This window comes from Microcebus murinus, chromosome 1 (genome assembly GCF_040939455.1).
Source record: "Microcebus murinus isolate Inina chromosome 1, M.murinus_Inina_mat1.0, whole genome shotgun sequence".
Lineage (NCBI taxonomy): Eukaryota > Metazoa > Chordata > Mammalia > Primates > Cheirogaleidae > Microcebus > Microcebus murinus.
Window position 1 is genome coordinate 119373754 of NC_134104.1, and position 22897 is coordinate 119396650.

Sequence of the window (22897 nt, forward strand, 5' to 3'; positions counted from 1 at the left end):
CAGTTGCAAAATTTTTGTTCCAGTTTATTACTAGTCTTTTTAAAGACAGATATTTCCCCCTACTATCTGGACTCTAAATTCAAGTTAGCTCTTTTATCTGGTGCTCAGATGAAGAAACGGTTATCAAGGAAAGTTAAATTATAAGTAGGTTTGTTTTTCTTTTTGGCTTTATTTGCTGGGTTTACATGTTGTCTTTATTTCCTCACAGCCTTGCCAACAAACTAAATCTCAAAGCAGAATTTTAAAAGAAAATTTGGCAATAGCTATCAAAATTTCAAATGCATATTTCTTTGAAACAGTGATCTATATACCACAAGAAAAAATGATGTAAGTATCCAAAATCATGTGCATAAGAATCTTTGATGCAGCACTGCTATTAATTATAAAAACTTAGGAACAAAACCTAGACCAAGAGTGTCTAAATTGTAAGTACTGGCATGATAAAATATCCAAGAAATATTAAGCAAACAATGCAAGTTCCAAAACAGTATGATTATAATTCTACTTTGAAAAAATTCCTATTATATGCTTATATATAAATTTAAAAGTTCTGGGAGGATATACATCAAACTATAAACAGTGGTAAGGTAGCCTGAGTAAGTGGTACACTGGTTAGACTTTCACTCCCTATCCCACAGATATGTGTGATTTGAATATTTCACAATAGGTACATACTATTAATGCTTAGTTTTTCTAAAATGAACTATAAAAACAGAGAAAACCAAATGAAAGCTAAGCTAATAAGAACTGGCATTCAGAAAACAAAATATGGGTGAGGAAACATGGGGGAGGTAGAGAAGAAAGCAGGTATAAAACTAAATTTTCTTTACAGGAGAATCACAACTAGAATCTAAACCCAGTATATGAAGCTTAAAAAAAAGAAAAACAACACCCCACTTATAATTTAACTTTCCTTTAATGACCATTTCTTCAGTTAAGCACCAGATAAAAGAGCTAACTTGAATTTAGAGTCCAGATAGTAGGGAGAAATAAGTATCTTTAAACCCAAGAATCACAGTGAGATAAGATGCTTATACTACAAGAAGAACTGCAATTGTGGCTAAGGAAATAAAGTGATGTGTCCTACGTGCATGCTCCAAGCAGACACTCAGAACACAATGTTGGGTAGAACATCTGCACTATTTTAACAACCACTTCTCTTCTGCTCTCTTTTAGCCACGCTTAGTTCAATTTATATAAATTAAATATGAAGTGACCACTATCTTTTCATCCACCCCAAAGCTCTGGTTGTAAAGGTACTCAATTAATACTCTATTTCTTCCTACTAAAGCTTTAGATACTTATTTCCAACTACGCTCATGACATTTAGACTTGGATATTCCTGGGCCCTACTCTTGCTTTAAGGAACTGTATTCCTTCCTATCCTTTTGTCTGTGTCCATGTACCTGGCACCTGAACCCAGGAGCCTCACCAACCAGTGTCCAACCAATTCCTGCCTGACATCAAATGTTAGATTTCCCATACAGAATCTGAACTGCCTATTTTGATCCCCACTGCCTGCCTGCCCTGCTCTAATTATACTAACATCATAGATCCCAGACTTGACATCAGGCCGAGGTTATAGCACTCATATCCTGCTTATCTTTTCTTCCTGGACTTACTTCCTGATCTCAGTTTGTTTTTCAAATTCACCTCCAATCTCACTCCCAAACTGGACCTATCACTGATCATACTCCTGGACTTTTCTGATCTGGTTATCACAAGAATAGGACCCAAATGGGAATTAAAGAATTCAATCACTTCAGTATGTCTGTCAATACAGACAACATGGCATTTACTGTTCTAGAGATCTTCATAAATTATACCATTTTAAGCTAAGAATATCTATTGGCTTAGATTAGAGGTTTGCATCTCCTCACAAAGGTTAGGAATTGCCAAAAAATATGTAACCCTATCACAAGGAATGTTTTCTGAATGTCCACATCCAAGTACTATCCTAGGATTTCCCTAACAATAATCCTTAAAAAGTATTATCCTTGTATGATTAAAAGGCTATGAATTTAAATGGCTTTAATCTTGGAAAATAACTGGCGGAAATTGGGAGTCAAATGTATGTACTTTTCTTGCCCCCAGAGTTCACATACTTTCAATTACCACGCTGCCTCTTAAAGAACAGAAAAGTTTGCTGCTGTTGATGTGGGGTCAAATAACAACAACAACAACAAAAAAAACCCAAAACAAAAGGAGTGGACATGGAAACTTACTAGATCAGCAATTCTCAAACTTTATGGACTCAAAGACCTCTTCACACACTTAAAAATTGAGGTCCCCAAAGAGCTTTTGTTCATATAGGTTGGTTATATCTATCAATATTTACCACATTAGGAATTAAAACAGAAAATCTCAGGATATTTATTAATACAATTAAAAATATTTAATCCAACACATTTTAACATATTTTTATGAAAACGATTAAATTTTCCAAAACAAAAACACTAGTAAAAAGTATGACGTTATATCGTAAATATTTGCAAATTTTTTTAATGTCTGACTTCATAGAAAACAGGTAGGTTCTCTCATCTGTTTCTGCATTTAATGTACCACAATGTTATTTTGACTGAATATATTAAGAAAACTTGGCTGGGCACGTTTCAGTGGCTCACACCTGAAAACCCCGCACTTTGGGAGGCCAAAGTGGGAGGATCACTTGAGCCCAGTAGTTCAAGGCTAGCCTGGGCAACAAAGCAAGACCCCATCTTTACAAAAAAATTAAAAATTATCCAGGCATGCTGGCATGCACCTGTAGTCCTAACTAATCAGGAACTTGAGGCTAGAGGATCACTTGAGCCCAGTTCGAGGTTGCAGTGAGCTGTGATTATGCCACTGCACTCCAGCCTGGGTGACAGAGCAAGACCCTGTCTCAACAAAACAAACATAAGAAAACTTGGTCTCACACAGTTACATAGTTGGAAAAAGGAAGAGTATCTTACAGTCTTTTCAGATTATCATGGGTATTCTTTTTTTGGTATTACACCAAAACTTGACAAGTGGTAGAGTTTCTTAAATATTAGTTTCCAATAAGGAATCTAAAAGTATCAATGAACTTTTTTTATAATGTTATGTTAAAATTCATTGGTATTGGCCGGGTGTGGTGGCTCACGCCTGTAATCCTAGCACTTTGGGAGGCCGAGGCAGGCGGATTGCTCAAGGTCAGGAGTTCGAAACCAGCCTGAGCGAGACCCCGTCTCTACCAAAAATAGAAATAAATTAATTGACCAACTAAAAATATATATACAAAAAATTAGCTGGGCATGGTGGCGCATGCCTGTAGTCCCAGCTACTCGGGAGGCTGAGGCAGTAGGATCGCTGAGCCCCGGAGTTTGAGGTTGCTGTGAGCCAGGCTGACGCCACGGCACTCACTCTAGCCTGGGCAACAAAGTGAGACTCTGTCTCAAAAAAAAAAAAAAATTCATTGGTATTTTTAATTCCAGGCAAGGTGGAGATAAGCTCACCATAACCTCTAACCGATTACAACTAAAATGTCTGGGGAAAAAAAAACAAAGAATAGCTGTCTTAAGGACTCTAAATAAATAACAACGAGCAGATTGGGGTGGGGGGGTCTTTTTTCAAGTTGAAGAATACAGCAGTGATATATTTCCTTTTGATTTCCTCCTAGTCCCTCTATTTTATTTCCTGGCTTTGACCCAAAAACAAGCAGAATAGAGAATTGTATAGCAGATGCAGTCAGAAAAAAAACTCTTAAGAAACCCATTTGGCCCCTGGAGGTTTTTCCCCCCTTTTTTATTTTTCCCCCTCTCATTTAGGAGTGTCACAGAGTCAGCCTCAGGTGTAGATCTGCGCTGCTGGCACAATAGAGATGCCACATACATTAAGAACCAAAGAGAAATCTGTCTCTCTAGATAAAAGCAGAAAAGGAGACCAGGTAGTGCAATGGGGAGGAAGGGTGCCCACTACTTTTTTCTTACCACTTTACTCTGGAGGTAGGTACATACAGGCCCAGAACCAAACAACATGGGAAACTGAAACCCTAAGAGAACCCAATCTTTCTCACCAGATGAACCAGGAAGCGGGGTCACTGGAAGCCACAGAATATATTAAAAAAAAAAAAAAAACTACCACAAGAAAGGAGCTGAGAAGGTAATCTACAACAAAGACTCTCTGCTCTGTGACCAAACTTTAGTAGAGTTCCCCTGAGCCCTCTTCTAACAGCTCAAGATCACTTCCTTAGGCTGATGACTCAAGACCCCTTAAGTTCTTTGCCTGAGAAAGCTGAACACTGCCAGGAGAATTTACTGTTTGTTCCAGCCAAAATCTAGTTATAGGCAGATAGTCCCCTTAATCCTCTCTTAGAGGAGTTACTCCAGTTTACAATTACAATTTACAATTGTAAATTTACAAGTTTACAATTACAAATCCTTTCTCTCTCCCTTTGAGTTATAAATCTTCTCTCACAAAGAACTGCCTTCTCAAGGACCTGAGAGCCATCTTTTTGAAATGCAAACAATAAAGGTAATAATACATTTTGCTCCCAGTCCCTGTAAAAAGGTAAAGAGGTAAGGGCTAAACTTTAGGGGTCTAAGTTACATCACTGCCTCCTGTCACAAAGACAAATGCGATAACAAACCCAGATGGCCTACTAACATAGACCAACCCCCCTTAAAACCACTCAGTGCCTTTCCCTCAGCACACCCAACCTTTAAAAAGTCTCCTGCCTTTTGTTTTGGCAAAGATGAGGTGAGTTCACACTAGACTTTCTTCCCTACTACAACAGTTACTGAATAAAACCTATCCTTACCATTTTAACAAGTGTCCAGCTTTATCTTTGACATCTATAATTCTAGTTATAAACCAACATAAGTTCTGGGATCCTCCAAATTGGACGGGCATATCCAAAGAAGCATTACAAAGGCACTAAGAACCAAAGTATAATATAAACACCCTCAAGCCCCAGACCATCCTTGAGTGGTGCATATACAAAGCAGATGCAAACAGCACAGCAAAGGTTTAGAAAATGAAACTGATATTGGAACTACTGCCACAAAAAGCAAGTAAAAACTTGTTTGAACCTGATCAAATTGAAGCCATACTAAAAACAACAAAATCAATATTCTCCAAAGGATTTTAATAGGATCCAAAGTCTCAGAGCATAATACTCAAAATGTCCAGGATACAACTGAAATTACTCAGCATGCCAAGAAACAGGAAAAGCTGACCAATTCTCAAAGAAAAAGACAACCAACAGATGCCAAATAAGAAACGACCCAGATACTGAAATTAATCAAAAACCTAAAGCAGCTATTATAACCATGCTCCATGAGGCAAAGGTGAACACTCTTGAAACAAATGAAAAGATAAATCTCATCTGAGAAAGGGAAGCTGTTAAAGCTAAATAGAATCAAATAGAAATTTTAGATTTAAAAACTATAATATTTAAAATAAAAAGTTTACTGGAGGGGCAGAATAACAATATCAAGATGAGAGATATATTAATTTTCTATAGCTATTGTAACAAATTACCACAAACTAGGTGGCTTAAGAAAAACAAATTTATCTCCTCACAGATCTGGAGGCTTCAATCAAGGAGTCTGAAGTTAAGGAGTTGAAAGGGCTGCACTACCTCTGAAGCCTCCAGGAGAGAATCTGTACTTTGCCTCTTCCAGATTTTGATGGCTGCCAGCATTCCTGTGGCTGTATCACTCTAACTCTGCCTCTATGGTCCCACTGCTTTCTCCTCCTTCTCCTCCTCCTCTTCTTCTATCAAATCTCTCTCCCTCTGCCTCATTCTCATAACGACACTTATTATTGAATAAGGGGCCACTGAATAAGTCCCACCTCGCAAAATCTTTAACTTAATCACGTTTTGCAGTATAATGTATTAATAATATTCACAGGTTCTGGTGAATAGAATGTGGACCTATCTTTTGGAGGCCACTATTTGACACGCTACAAGAAAGGAAAGTCTGTGTGAACTTAAAGATAAATCAATAAAAATTATCCAATCCAAAGATCAGAGAGAGAAAACATTTTGAAGAGGGGAAAAAAACAGCTTCAGGGACTAGTGGGAAAAAATTAAAATGGCTGACATCCATGTCTTTGGCGTCCCTAAAGGAAAGAGATCAGTACCAAAAAAAAAAAAAAAACCTGCAGAAATAATGGCTGAAATTTTATGAAAATTGGCAAATGACATAAATTAAAGCATAGATAAAAGAATCTTGAAAGTAGCTGGAGAAAAATAACACATTATGCAGAGGGCAGTGGTTCTCAACTAGGGGTTATTTTGCAACAAAGGAGAGCTGACATCTGAAGTCATTTTTGATTCTCACAACTGGGAGTAGGGGAAATGGTAGGGAGCTACTGGCATCTAGTGGGTAGAGGCCAGGGATATTACTAAACATCCTGTGAAGAAGAAGAGGACAGCCCCCACAAGGAAATACCCAACCCAACATGCTAAAGTGGAGAAACATGATATAGAGGACAATTTGAATAATTAAGGATTTCTCATCAGAAATCATGAAGGCCAGAAGATAGCCTCACCACATATTAAAAATGCTAAAAGAAAACAGCTGTCAACCCCAAATTCTATATTCAGTGAAAACAGCCTTCAGGAATGAAGCAAAATAACAACATTCTCAGATGAAGAAAAACTAAGCTAATCTGTTGCCAGCAGACTATCTCTAAAAGAAATGCTAAAGGAAGTTCTTCAGACTAAAGGAAAAATTTTATCAGAAGGAAACTTGAAACTTCAGGAATGAAAGAATACCCAAAATGGTAAATACCTGGGTAAATATAACAATTATTCTAATCTCTTAAGTTCTTTAAAACATGCCTGGTGTAAGGCTGGTGGCAGGCACCCCTTCCCTACCTAAAGAAAAGAAGCCCACAAGACCCACCAAAAAACAAAAACAAAAAAAAAAACCAACAACAACAACTGCCAGGCCCTGGTGAGAATAACCACACCAGGATGTTCACCTGGATAAGAACGTTTTGGTTCCTGGAGTCTGCAGGTACTGCCAGCACCTGCTCCTGGAATCTGCAAAATAACACCAGCCCCTCCCATTTCTCAAGAACAAAGGCCACAGTGGAAAATCCCCAGCTCTTCTCACCAAAAGTCCTCAGCCCGCCTGAGACAGTGTAAAAGCCTTCACCCCTTTCAAACAGGCATGACTTTTCTGGCCCCTCTCTCGGACCCGTGAACCTCGCCCAGGAGCAGTCACATAAAGCTTCATTGCTTGCCCTTTTTCCCCTCTGCTGGTTCTCTCTCTGGCGCCAACCACCCAAAAAACCTTACACATGGCTCTTGAAATAAAATATTATAACAATGTCGTGGAGGGTTTCAATGTATGGAGATATAATTCATATGACAATTATATGAAATGGGGAGGACAATGGACCTATATGGTTGTAAGGCTTTATATTCTATTTGAAATGATAAAATATAAACTCTAGATAAATGGTGAAAAGTTAAGTATATACAGTATATTATAATCTCTAGAGCTATCACTAAATTAAGATACTTAAGACAGATTATCAAAAGACAGATTATCAAATTGGATTAAAACAATTATTATTTAAAAACCCATTTTAAAGATAATAATGTAGATAAATTAAAAGGATCATCCAAACACTAATCAAAAGAAAACAGAATTGGCTATGTTAATAACACACAAAGTAGATGCTATGGTTTGAATGTCCCCTCCAAAACTTATGCTGAAATTTAATTGCCATTGTGATATTAAGAGATAGGACCATGGCCAGGCGAGGTGGCTCACGCCTGTAACCCTAGCATTCTGGAAGGCCGAGGCAGGCGGATTGCTCGAGGTCAGGAGTTCAAAACCAGCCTGAGCAAGACTGAGTCCCCATCTCTACTAAAAATAGAAAGAAATTAATTGGCCAACTAAAATATATATATAGAAAAAATTAACCGGGCGTGGTGGCGCATGCCTGTATTCCCAGCTACTTGGGAGGCTGAGGCAGTAGAATTGCTTGAGCCCAGGAGTTTGAGGTTGCTGTGAGCTAGGCTGACACCATGGCACTCACTCTAGCCTGGGCAACAAAGTGAGACTCTGTCTCAAAAAAAAAAAAAAAAAAAGAGAGAGAGATAGGATCAAATAGCAGAAAGATGTCAGGGTCTGGCACAGCAGCCAAGAAGGCAGAATCCAGACGACGACTCCAGGTGAAGGTGAATGAATATAAAGAAAACCAAAACACCGATTATGTATCTCTGAGACCAGTACAGACTACACTTTTAGTAAAAACAGCTAAGGTTTATCTTGTCTCTTTTTTACTCAGTAATCTAGACCAACTTAAGTGCTCCAAATCCCTAACAGAAATTAATAATAAAGTGGCCCATAAAAATTATAAGACTAAAATAAAAAATCTTGTGGTAGGATTTTAACTCCAAAGATGAAAGCCACATCTTCCAAGGCAGAGTCCACGCTGCAAAAATCATCCTTGGATGTTCATACTGAAAGTAAAGAGCCACAACACAACAATTCAGATGCTGTGATTCTCGGTGTTGATACGGAAAGCAGTCAGGATGGAGACAGTGATGAAGATACCACACCAGGCCTGGATGATTTTTTAGGATTGTCACCGTATGAAAGAAAGAGACTGAAGAACATATCAGAAAATGCAAACTTTTTTGCTTCTCTTCAATTATCTGAGTCAGTTGCAAGGCTTCGTGAAATGATAAAGAAGAGACAACCTCCTGAATCTAAGAGAAAGAAGCCTAAGAAGACAAATGAGACTGGATGTAGAAGGTCGATGCGATTACTAAATGTTGATCCTTCAGGAGTTTCATTACCAACAATTCCAACACAGCTGATGTTAGTAGCAGATGAAACTCAGCCTTTGTTACCACCTGGGCCTCTAGAAATGGCTCCTAAAAATTGAGATGACAACAAGAACTATTTAAAGGATTTCTGCAGACATGGACAGGAATGAGCAAGACAAGTAGTACGAATACTGAGATGGGGTTATTTAGCATTAAAAGCTACAAAGCTAATTTAAATGGCATGGTCATTAGTGAAGATACTGTTCAAGAAGTTACTAAAGGCCCACTATTCTCTATGGCTATCTAACCATCAGAAACTAGAACTTTGGTAGCAGCTGTGGCCAAATTTGGACAAGTTGGACTTTGGGATTTGACCCAGCAACCTAAAGAAGATGCGGTTTATCAATCCCATAGTCAGTTAGTTAGCAGTCTTTACTTCTCACCTGCCAATCCAGTCCACATACTGTCACTGAGCTATGATGGTACATTATGCTGTGGAGATTTTTCCAGGGGGATTTTTGAAGAGGTGTACAGAAATGAAAGAAGTAGCTTTTCTTCCTTTGACTTCTTGGCAGAAGATGCCTCTACTTTAATAGCAGCACACTGGGATGGAAATATGTCACTGGTAGACAGACGGACACTTGGAACTTCTTATGAGAAACTTATGAATTCTTCTTTGACAAAAATAAGAACTATTCATGTCCACCCAGTGCATAGACAGTATTTTACCACGTGGGATTGAGGGATATTCATATTTATGATGCAAGGCGCCTAAAAGCCAAGGGAAGCCAGCCTTTGATTTCTTTGACTGAACATACAAAGAGCAATGCTTCAGCCTATTTTTCACCTCTCACTGGTAACAGAGTCGTGACCACATATGCTGATTGTAAGCTGAGAATCTTTGACAGCAGCTGTATATCTTCTCAGATTCCTCTCCTCACCACCATCAGGCACAACACTATCACTGAGTGATGGCTGACCAGGTGCTAAGCTGTGTGGGATCTTAAACAAGAAGACTGTTTCATGATTGGCAGCATGGCCTATCCATGATGGGTAGAAATCTTCCATGAGGCAGGAAAGGGGGTGCATTCTTTTCTCGGTGGAGAATGCCTTGCTTCTGTGTGTTCCATCAATGCTGTGCACCCGACCTGGTATATATTATGGCTGGAGGTAATGCCAGCAGGAAGATACATGTTTTTATGAGTGAAAAAAACTGCTGAGTTTTTGGTTTTGGTTTAGGGACCCAGTTTGTTCAAAATGATCACTATATCTAAGGGACCTACTGATTCATGTGGCTTAGTGTGTTTATTTAGTAACATGCTATATTTAGCAAATACAAAATTGCTTTATTAATAAGAACTATGAGTAGAATGTCCTTTTAGTAAGGGAGAAGTCTTGGAGGATGTTTCTACAGGATGGGGAGGGAATGCTGAGGTGCCTTTATTTTTAATCAGACAGTATGTTGAGAAATTCTAACATTATAAATTATAAAGTTTGAATGATCAGTATTAAAAGTTTTTGTGGCCTAATGACATGGTTTTGATTCTATAGTAATATATGGATTTGTGGTTCATTTTGTAGTTTGGAATGAATATTTATTTCTAGACTCACACTGGAAGGGATCCTTGAAGGGTCATCTAACTCAGTGATTTTTGAACCTTTTAGTTTTTTTTAACCTTTTTGCCTCCTGCCTCTAAGGCAAAGCTTATGTGAAATCCAAGATAACTGATGAGAAGCTTTGGCTTACCTGGGGCAGGGCCTGAGCCTAAGTATGCTGAGTCTTTCCTTTCCCCCTCTTCTACCTGGCTCCTGAAACACATCCAGGAATCTCAGGGCTCCTAAGCACAGGGTTTGGATCTACCCTGATCCCTATATAGGGATATTCCAGTGTAAGACTGTCCTCAGACCAGTGTTTTCCAGACTACGGTTGTAGCTCTTCATATGAAATCAGTTCAATGACTAGTGTTTAAAAAAATGAAAAGGAAAAAATTAGTAAAGAACAGAAAACATAATCAGAATAAGTATTATTTTGTAAGACTTAGTTACATATGCACATATATTTGTAGGTATATATATTTATGTATCCTCTGATGTAAAATGTATTTTTTCATTACTATTGCACTGTGGGTCATGGCTAAAGAAGTGAAAGCTACCACCTTAGAATGTCCTAGACACCCATATCTGTCCTTGTCTTTAAATTCTCCATAGGAGAGTCAACAGCCTGTTAAGTGAATACCTTCATTCCAACTCATATTTTGGAGAAATGTTATGAAATACCATTTTTTGGTATTTCTGTATAAAAATGTTTTCAGAAGTTATGGTAATTTCGTCGTGTCTGTTGTTGGGAAAGGGAGCTGCTCAATCAGTGACTGATATTACTGTGTGACATCTATCCAACTTTTTTGATTGTTCTTCATTGTCAAACTACTACTGAAAGACTTGTAAAGAGCTTTGGCAGTATGTTTGAATTTGAAGAGGAAATATTACTAATAATTCTCATAATTGTGTATCACAGAAATAAAGTGATGTGTAATTACCTTGGAAAAAAAAAATAGATGAGACCATTAAGAAGAGATCAGGCCATGAGGGCTCCAGTCATGAATGGGCCACCATGAATGGATTAACATCATTATCCCTGGAGCAGGTTCCTGATAAAAGCAAGCTGAACCCCCTCTTGCCCTCTCTCTCTCTCCTGCCCCTTTTTCTTTTCACCATGGGATGACATAGCACAAAGGCCCTCACCAGATGCCAGCACCTTCATATTGGATTTCCTAGCCTCCAAAACTGTGAGAAATAAATTTCTTTTCTGTATAAATTACCCAATCTGTGGGATTCTGCTAGCAACACAAACAGGCTAAGACATAGACTTCAGAACAAGAAAAATTACAGGGATAAAGAAAGTCATGAGATAATAATAAAATGGTCAATTCATCAAGATATAACAATCCTCAATGTGTATGTACTTAACAACAGAGCTCCAAAATATGTGAAAACTGACAGAACTGAAAAAAAAGTAGACAAATCCACAATTATTCTTAGAAACTTCAATACTACTCCGAATAATCAATAGAATAAGTAGACAGAAATGCAGCAAAGATTTAAAAGATCTAAACAGTACTCTGCACCAAAAGAATCTAATTGACTTTTTCTTTTTTTAGAGACAGGGCTCTTACCATGTTGAGACCAGGCTGGTCTCAAACTCCACGGTTCAAATGCACCACCATGCCCAGCTCTCTAAGTTTTATAAAACACTATACTCAACAATAGAAAAATAGACATCTTTTCAAGTGCACATGAAATATTCACAAAGACAAACCATATTCTGGACCAAAAAAATAAACCTTAATATTTTAACACAGTGTAGGTTCTATTACCATGATGGAACTGAACTAGACATTAATAACAGAAAGACAGCTGAAAAATATCCAACTACTGCAAAACTGAATAACACACTTATAAATAACCCATGGGTTAAAAAGAAAAGTATCAAGGGAAATCGGAAAATATTTTGAACTCAGTGAAAATGAAAACACAACATACAAAAATTTGTTGGATGCAACTAAAGCAACATTTAAAAGAAAATTTATAGCATTAAAATGATATAAACAAAATGTTAGAAAAGCTTCCAAAATCAGTAATGTAGGCTTCCATTTTAAGAATCGACAAAAATAAAGGCACATTAAACCCAAAGCAAAGAAGGAAGGACATGATAAAGATAAGGCCAGAAATCAATGAGACTGAAAACAGACCATTATATTAAAAAAAAAAAAAATCAACGAAACCAAACGATATGCTTTGAAAAGATCAAGAAAATCAATAACTCTCTAGCGAGAATGAGCACAGTGACAAATTACCAATATGTGAAATGAAAGATATCATTACAAATACAAAGACATTAAAAAGAGAATACCGTGAAAAACTCCTGTGCTCAGAAATTCAACTTACATGAAATAGAAAAATTTCTTGATGACACAATATATCAAACCTTACTTATGATGAAATACATAACCTAAATATTCTATGCATGATAAAAAAAAAAAACTCTCATGGGGGATGGTCATGATGGAGACTCAGACTTGTGGGGGGAGGGGAGGAAATGGGCATTTATTGAAACCTTAAAATCTGTACCCCCATAGTATGCCGGAAACAAAAAAAAAAAACTCTCAGCAAACTAGGCAAATTTCTTACCCTTATAAAAGGTTATGTATAAAAAACTTATAGCTAACATAAAACAATGATTTTACAATGTTTTTCCACTAAGATCAAAAACAAGGTACGAATGTCTCCTTTACTCCTATCTATTTAACTTCATACTGGAAGTCCTAATCAATGCAGTAAGGAAAGAAAAAAAATAAAAGGAAACAAACTGGAAAGGAAAAAACTTAAATTTACTTTATTCACAGGTAACATGCTTATCTAGGCAGAAAATTCCAGGGAATCTATAAAAATACTTTTAAAATTAATAGATGAGTTTAGGTGGAGTACAGAAGTTTCATACCCAGAAGTCAACTGTATTTCTACATAGTAACAATAAGCAAAAATTTAGGGATCAAAAATCTGTATTAAAGTACTAGTTGTAATGGCACTGAAAAATGAAATACTTAAAGATACATTTAACAAAATAGGTGCAGGATTCATATGTTGAAAACTACAAAACACCAATGAAATAGACCTACATAAATGAAGATAGGTAAATTTTGTTTAAGGATAAGAACACTCAATGCTGTTAAGATGGCAATTCTCCCCCAAATTATCTATACATTCAATGCAATTCCAAACAAAATCCCAGTTGAATATTTGTAGAAATCAACAACCTAACTCTAAAATTTATATGGAAAGGCAAAGGAACTATTGTTGCTATAATAATTTTGAAAAAGAACAACAATACTGGAAGACTCACATTACCTAATCTCAAGACTGACTCCATCACACTAAAGACAAGGAGATTGGCTAGATATCAAAATTGATGGAAAAGAACAGACTCAAGAAAGAGATCCACATAAATATGACCAGCTAATTTTTGACAAAGGTATAATAAGAATCAAATGGAGGAAAACCCTTTCAACAAATGGTGCTGGAACAACTGGATACACATGCAAAAAAATTTTTTAAAGATAAATCTTATATTTTATACAAAATTTAACTCAAAATAGTCACAAATTTAAATGTAAAACTATAAAACTTTTAGAAGGCAAAAAAGAAAACCTTTGTGGCCTTGGGTTAGACAAAAAAAGTTCTTAAATATAACAGGAAAAGCATTGCCCATAAAAGAAAAAAATTGATAAATTAGATTTTCCCAAAAATGTTTTAAATTTTCCCTGAGAAAGACACCAATAAGAGAATTAAAAGGTAAGCCACAGACTGGGAGAAAATATTTGCAAACCAAATATCTTAGCATAGGATTTATATCCAGAATTAAAAAAAAAAAAAAGACCTCTAAGAACTTGACAATAAGAAAACAAGCAACCCAATTTAAAAATGAGCAAAACAGTTCAGAGATGGTGGCTCATGCCTGTAATCCCAGTGCTTTGGAAGGCCAAGGTAGGAGGATCACTTGAGGCCAGAAATTCAAGGCCAGCCTGGGCAACATGGCAAGACTCCATCTCTACAAAAAATAAAAAATTTAGCCAGGCATGGTGGCATTCGCCTGTAGTCCTTAGTTACTCAAAAGGCTGAGGGAGGAGGATCATTTGAGGCCAGGAGTTCAAGGTTACAGCGAGCTAGCATCATGACACTGTACTCCAACCTGGAGCAAGATTCTGTTTCTAAAAATAAATAATTTAAAAATAAGCAAAATATTTGAATATATACTCCAAAGAAGATATACAGATGGCATATAAGTATGTGAAAAGATGCTCAACATCATTAGTCATTACAGAAATGTAAATTAAAACCACAAAACGATACCATTACACAGCTACTAAATGGTTTAGAGAGGTAAAGAAGTATTAATAAAAAGAAAAAGAAACTGACAGTACCAGGTGCCTATAAGGAAGCAGAGCAACTGGAACTCAACACTGACGGCAGGTATGCAAAACACAGATTGAGTATCCACCTAATCTGAAAATTCAAAATCCAAAATGTTCCAAAATCCAAAACTCCTTGAGCACTGATATAATGTCCACAGGAAATGCTCATTGAAGCATTTCAGATTTTCAGATTAGGGATGCTCAACTGGTCAGTATAATGCAAATATTACAAAATCCAAAAAATCCCAAATCCAAAACACTCAAGCATTTTGGACAAGGGATACTCACCTGTGACAGCCACTATGGCTAACAGTTTGTCAGCTTTTTATAAAGTTAAACATAGACTTACCATATGACCCACAACCTCATACCTCATTCCTAGACATTTACTGAAATGAAACAAACACCTATGTTCACACAAAAACCTGTACTGGAATATTTATAACTGTTCTATGCAATATCAACAAAAACTAAAAACAACCCAAGTGCCCTTTAATGGGTGGTGAATGTAAATTAGGGTTGACCATACAATGGACTCAGCAATAAAAAGGAATAAACTACTGATACACACAACACAGGTCAATGCATTATGATAACTTGAAAAGGCCAGACTCAAAGGCTATTTATAATATTCTGGAAAAGGCAAAACTACAGGGATAAAAAATAGATCAGTGGTTGTCACAGGATAATGGTGGGGAAAGGGTTGGACTATAAAGCATAAAGGATTTTCTTTTTCTTGAGAGGGATGGTACTTCTGAATTTCAACTGTGGTAGCGATGACATAACTAAATATGTATCAAATCTCATTCACAACCAAAAAGTGTGAATCCTACTGTATATAAGTTAAAATATAGCAAAAACTGTTTAATGATCTTATACTTTGAATGGGTTTGTTTTTATCCATGCCCTACTCAATATATATGTTGAAGATCTTTAAAATGTTGACATCTGAAACAATTTCATCTAAATTTCATGCAGCCTCTAGAATCACCACAGTAAAAAAGGAAATTAACATTCCAGTATTATAAAAATGGTTTTGTAGACCTCCTAAAAGGTACACTTTAGGAACCCTTACAGAATTGCTAATCTAAATATGTGAACAATTCCAGACAAAACACCTAAAACCATGTTGTTTCCTAACCTTTTATGGATTCATTAGGTATAAGCTATATATTACTGACACTAAGTTTGTCAAATCATTTAATTACACTGTGTATGATTTATAAACTCTGAAAAAGGGTATTGTTTATTATGTATATAGGTCATAATAAATACAACCTTTTTTGGCAAGCCATTCCTTAAATTCTGAGGAAAAGGTAAAGAACCAACTAGCAATAAAAAAAAATTTCTAAAGGGAAATCTCTTATGCAATTTTAGATTCTGCTATACTTTAACACATAACTTGACAATTTCCTGCTTCTGATAAGAATCAGCTAAGTAACAATACCCAAGTGACTAAGTCCGGAAGTTTGGTTGGGGTACAGATCTCTCAGTAAACAATGAAGGGTGAAAAAATCCCCAAATAGCTAACTTGGATATGCCATAAGTAATATACAAGACAAGGCAACTGATAAGATGATTTTATTCTATTCAATTTTTTAAATTCTACTATCTAGTCAAGTAATTTTAATTGTTAAACACTCTTACTAATGAAACAACTAATGAAACCTATACCACCACCGGGAAAACCAAAAAACTATAGGCTACTCAGAAATAAAGGTTACTTAAAATCAAGGGTTTTGTTTTGGTTTTGTAAAGAATAGGTCAAATAAAATGCCACCTTATTCTCTCTACTTTTGGAAATATCACTTTTAAAACATCCCCAACATGAGAAACCACAAAATAATGGCAAAGGCAAAAGTACTGTGCCTAACAAATTCATTTACTTGTTCATTCAACAAATATTTACTGAGTAGTTATTACAGACTAAGAGAAGACAGAGCCAAGAAATAAGAATAAAGAAAGGTATAGAAGCTGGGCGCAGTGGCTCAGGCCTGTAACCCTAGCACTCTGGGAGCCCGAGGCGGGAGGACTGTTCAAGGTCAGGAGTTCAAAACCAGCCAGAGCAAGAGCAAGGCTTGTCTCTACTAAAAATAGAATGAAATGAATTGGCCGACTAAAAATATATATGGTCATGATGGAGGCTCAGACTTGTGGGGGGAGGAGGAGAAATGGGCATTTATTGAAACCTTAAAATCTGTAAACCCATAATATGCCGAAATAAAAAAAAAATTTTCTATTTCCATAAATGTTCTGAATATTAATTTTTGCAAAAAAAAATTTAAAAAAATTAAAATGAAATAAAAATATATAAAAAAAATTAGCCAGGCACGGTGGCACACGCCTGCAGTCCCAGCTACTTGGGAGGCTGAGGGAGAAGGATTGCTTGAGCCCAGGAGTTTGAGGTTCTTGTGAGCTAGGCTGATGCCACGGCACTCTAGCCCAGGCAACAGACACTCTGTCTCAAAAAAAAAAATGTATATCAAGCAAAAATTTTGCTCTCAAAAAAACTCAACCAAAATTCTATTTCTTCAACAAACTTAAAGAAACCATTATGTCACCACTAAAGTAAAAGCAATAAATTAATCTTGCTAAATTATGAGCAATTATGATATAAACCACAACTATGAAAATGTGTAACACAGTGAAGAATTTAATGTCATCATTAACACAAAAAACATGTAAGCACTTTAATTGATCTTTGAATTGTACTACATGGCAATTAAACAATAAAGGGGCTCATAACTGATGTTAATCATATTTTTAAATTTTTTAAAAATTGCAGAAAATAGAAGGGTGGAGCAAGATTGCAGACGAATAACACCGCCAGACAGAGTGTCTCTGCAGAAATGACAGATTCTAGCAGAAATTAGAAAAAAGAAGCAAGAAGACGAGCATACAGCAGACGAGGGCCGAAAGGAGGGGTACCTGAGACCCCGGGAGACTCCACAGGAGGAGGCTGCGGAGGAGAACTGGAGGCTGAGACCACCGGAGCAGCCCGGAGACCAGCCGCAAGTGTAGGTGGATTTGCTGTTTCCCCTCCCCTGCATTTGGGACTGCTGGTGGGCTCCCCAGAGGGGGAGTGACCTGCGGATACCAGCCCAGAGAACGCCGCCACCAGCCAGCGGTGAGCCTGTAGCAGACATGGCACCAGGTTCCCAACTTCCTCCAGGCACCTCCGTGTGTACAGACCCGAAGCACGCAGCAGGCGCCATATTGCCTCCTCCTCCCCTCCGCTGACTCTCCCCGCGGCTGCCCAGAGAGACAATATAGCCACCAGCCAGAGGCACCTCCAGGGAACGAGACCTTCCCTTTTGGGACCCTACAGCTGACTCAGGGGAACTCAGACTATGAGCTCCCTACCCACCAGCCCTCCCAAGTGCTGCTGGCACGGTGTTCCCAGGAGAATGGTGCCGACTCAGAGGCTGAGAGACATAGACCCAGCTTGGGCTCCCTGTGGGTGAACTGGGACCAGAACTCCTCTCCCTGGTGGGGATACAGTTTGAACTCTGGGACCCAGAGGTCGGACCTGCAGACCAGATCCCGTGCACCGAGGTCTAGAATTGCCTGGGGCACAGAAGGGTTATACGTGAACAGCCTACTGAGGTGTGTGTGCCTCCAGGGGTGGATCAGCATCCTAGAGGGCAAACCTCCTCCCAGGAGGAGGCCGTGAGCCCAGTCCAGGTGGCGTTCCTGTGCAGGGAACCTCCCCGCCGACATCACAGTCCGGGGAGGCCTGGTGGCTTGTGGTCTGGCCTGCTGGCAGAGACCCAGGAGTAGCTGCGGAGTTGGGGAGGGTGGAAAGAAGCGAAGCCCGCTCCTGACTGCGGGTCTCAGACAGACCCACCCCCACACCCGGACTTTCTGGCTGAGCGGGACCATTCCAGCCCTGCCCTGACAGCTTTTCCTAGAAGCAGAGAACAGAACTTTGACCCCTGCTAACCGCCTGAGGGCAGGCTTACCTAGCCCACCTCCGCCCAGAACAAGAGCTGACAACAGGACACAAAATCAACAGCATAGCCTTTTCCGCCAAGCAAACGCCACCTACTGACAGGGATGGCATCCTGCACAGCCTTTCCACGGCACCCACTGACTCAATATACAGGGAGTGGTCCAATCTCACCCACAGACACCACCTAACGCCTCAGAAACTAAACAAGGTGTGTGAATACCCAAACAATAACCTAAAGGAAAGAAACAACAACTGATCGACATGGGAAGAAATCAGCGAAAGAACTCAGGAAATATGAAGAACCAAACGGAAAACACACCCCCAAAGAGGAGCACCAGCCCCCTAGAAACAGACACCAACCAAAATCAGGCAACCAATATGACAGAAGAGGAATTTCGTATGTGGATCATGAGAACACTCACCCAGCTGCAACAACAACTCAATAACCAACACAAAGAAACCACAAAAAGCCTCCAGGATATGGGAAAAGAAATAGACACAATGAAGAAAAGTGTAACCAAACTCCTGGAAATGAAGAATCAATTCAAGGAACTACAAAATACAGTGGAAAGTCTCAAGAACAGGGTAGATCAAACAGAAGAAAGAATCTCAGAGCTTGAAGATAACACCCTCCAATTAAATAAATCAGTCACAGAAATACAGCAGAGAAACAAGAGAAAAAAGCAAAGCCTACAAGAGCTGTAGGATTATGTGAAGAAACCTAATGTGAGGGTCATAGGCTTACCAGAAGGGGAAGAAGACAACACTCAAGGGTTGGACAAGCTGTTTAAAGATATAATAGAGGAAACGTTCCCAGGCCTTGCTCAAAATCTTGATATACAAGTTCAAGAAGCTCAGAGGACCCCTGGGAGGTTCAATGCAAACAGTAAGACATCACGAAATGCAGTCATCAGACTGACCAAAGTATCAACTAAAGAGGCCCTTCTAAGAGCTGTAAGACAAAAGAAGCAAGTAACATACAAGGGAAAGCCAATTCGAATAACATCAGACTTCTCTAATGAGACTTTACAAGCAAGGAGAGACTGGGGCCCCATTCTCACTCTTTTGAAACAAAACAATGCCCAGCCTAGAATATTATTCCCTGCAAAACTAAGCTTCGTATATGAAGGAGAAATAAAAACATTCTCAGACAAGCAAAGGCTCAGAGAATTCACCAAGACAAGACCAGCCCTACAAGAAGTACTTAAAACAGCATTACGTACGGAACATCACAATAATAACCCACCAATATAACAACAACCAAAACCCAAAGATGTTAAAGGCCAGATATTACAATGGCTCAAGACAGAAATCATAGCAACAACATCCAACCCAACAGAATGAACAGTAATCTACCTTACTTATCAGTTCTCTCAATAAATGTGAATGGCTTAAACTCTCCACTCAAGAGACATAGGCTGGCTGAATGGATAAGAAAATACAGGCCAAGTATATGCTGTCTTCAGGAAACACATCTAACCTGCAAGGATGCATATAGACTAAAAGTAAAAGGGTGGAGATCAATATTCCAAGCAAATAGAAGCCAAAAGAAGGCTGGTGTGGCAGTTCTAATTTCAGACGATTTAGTTTTTAAACCAACAAAACTAGTGAAAGACAAAGAGGGTCATTATATAATGGTGAAGGGCACAGTTCAACAAGAAGAGATAACAATTTTAAATATATATGCACCCAACTTAGGGGCACCCATTTTCATAAAGCAAACCTTACTGGATCTAAGAAAATTGATTAACAGCAACTCCATAATCGCTGGAGATTTCAACACCCCACTGACGGCACGAGACAGATCCTCCAAACAGAAAATTAATAAAGAAATAATGGACTTAAACAAAACTCTAGAACAATTGGGTCTGACTGACATTTACAGAACATTCTACCCCAAATCCACTGAATATACGTTCTCCTCATCAGCTAACGGGACATTCTCTAAGATTGACCATATCCTAGGACACAAAGTAAATCTCAAGAAATTTAAAAAAATAGAAATCATACCATGTACCTTCTCAGATCACAGTGGAATAAAACTAGAAATCAACCCTAACAGAAACTCACATTTCTACACAAAAACGTGGAAATTAAACAACCTCCTACTAAATGATTTCTTCATAAATGAAGAAATCAAGACGGAAATAAAAAAGGTCTATGAAGAAAACGACAATGGAGAGACAAGTTATCAACTCCTCTGAGACACAGCTAAAGCAGTTCTGAGAGGAAAGTTTGTCTCCATAAATGCCTATAACCAAAAGACAAGAAGATCACAAATAGACAATCTAATGAAACGACTCAAAGAGCTGGAAAAAGAAGAACAGACCAACCCCAAACCCAGCAGAAGAGGTGAAATCAACATGATCAAATCAGAACTAAACTAAATTGAAAACAGGGAAGCTATTCAGGAGATTAATAAAACAAAAAGTTGATTCTTTGAAAAAATAAAGTTGACACACCATTGGCTAAGTTAACGAAAAGCAGAAAAGAGAAATCTCTAATAAGCTCCATCAGGAACAAAAAAGGAGATATCACAACTGATCCCAAAGAGATACAAGATACAATTTATGAATACTACAAAAATCTTTATGCACACAAATTTGAAAATGTGGAGGAAATGGACAAATTTCTAGAAACACACAGCCTCCCTAGGCTCAACCAGGAAGAAATAGATTCCCTGAACAGACCAATCTCAACAGCTAAAATAGAAACAGCAATTAAAAATCTCCCTAGGCCGGGCGCTGTGGCTCACGCCTGTAATCCTAGCTCTTGGGAGGCCGAGGCAGGCGGATTGCTCAAGGTCAGGAGTTCAAAACCAGCCTGAGCAAGAGCGAGACCCCGTCTCTACTATAAATAGAAAGAAATTAATTGGCCAACTGATATATATATAAAAAAAAAATTAGCCGGGCATGGTGGCGCATGCCTGTAGTCCCAGCTACCCAGGAGGCTGAGGCAGAAGGATCGCTCAAGCCCAGGAGTTTGAGGTTGCTGTGAGCTAGGCTGACGCCACGGCACTCACTCTAGCCTGGGCAACAAAGCGAGACTCTGTCTCAAAAAAAAAAAAAAAAAAAAAAAATCTCCCTAAAAAGAAAAGTCCCGGTCCAGATGGCTTCACACCCGAATTTTACCACACTTACAAAGAAGTACTAGTACCTATCTTGCAGAAACTATTCCACAACATCGAGAAGAACGGAAACCTCCCCGACACCTTTTATGAAGCGAATATTACTCTGATACCAAAACCAGTAAAGGATGAAACAAAAAAAGAAAACTACAGACCAATATCCCTAATGAATATAGATGCAAAAATTTTCAACAAAATCTTAGCTAACCGAATCCAGACACTTATCAAAAAAATAATCCACCACGACCAAGTGGGCTTCATCCCAGGGATGCAGGGATGGTTCAACATACGTAAATCTATAAATGCAATTCACCACATAAACAGAAGCAAAAACAAAGACCACATGATTCTTTCAATAGATGCAGAAAAAGCTTTTTTTTTTTTTTTTTTTTGAGACAGAGTCTCGCTTTGTTGCCCAGGCTAGAGTGAGTGCCGTGGCGTCAGCCTAGCTCACAGCAACCTCAAACTCCTGGGCTCGAGCGATCCTTCTGCCTCAGCCTCCCTGGTAGCTGGGACTACAGGCATGTGCCACCATGCCCGGCTAATTTTTTTTTTTATATATATATATCAGTTGGCCAATTGATTTCTTTCTATTTATAGTAGAGACGGGGTCTCGCTCTTGCTCAGGCTGGTTTTGAACTCCTGACCTTGAGCAATCCGCCCGCCTCGGCCTCCCAAGAGCTAGGATTACAGGCGTGAGCCACAGCGCCCGGCCCAGAAAAAGCTTTTGACAAAATTCAACACCCTTTCATGATACGAACACTTAAGAAAATAGGCATAGAAGGGACATACCTAAAAATGATACAAGCCATATATGACAGACCCATAGCCAACATCATATTGAATGGGGAAAAATTGAAATCATTCCCACTTAGAACTGGAACCAGACAAGGCTGCCCACTATCTCCACTTCTGTTCAACATAGTACTGGAAGTCTTGGCTACAGCAATCAGACAGGAAAATGGAATCAAAGGTATCCAAATAGGGGCAGAAGAGATCAAACTTTCACTGTTTGCTGATGATATGATATTGTATCTAGAAAACCCCAAGGATTCAACCAAGAAACTCCTGGAACTGATCAATGAATTTAGTAA

General features: G+C 38.4%; 1 protein-coding gene and 1 pseudogene across 3 annotated transcripts in view; one reads left to right on the forward strand and one right to left on the reverse strand.

Moving 5' to 3' along the window:
• The window catches only part of NCK1 (NCK adaptor protein 1), a 93061-nt gene that overhangs the window by 38979 nt on the left and 31185 nt on the right, over window positions 1-22897 (reverse strand). The gene's annotated exons all lie outside the window — the stretch shown is intronic.
• LOC105884063 (WD repeat-containing protein 76-like) lies at window positions 8102-9975 on the forward strand (annotated as a pseudogene).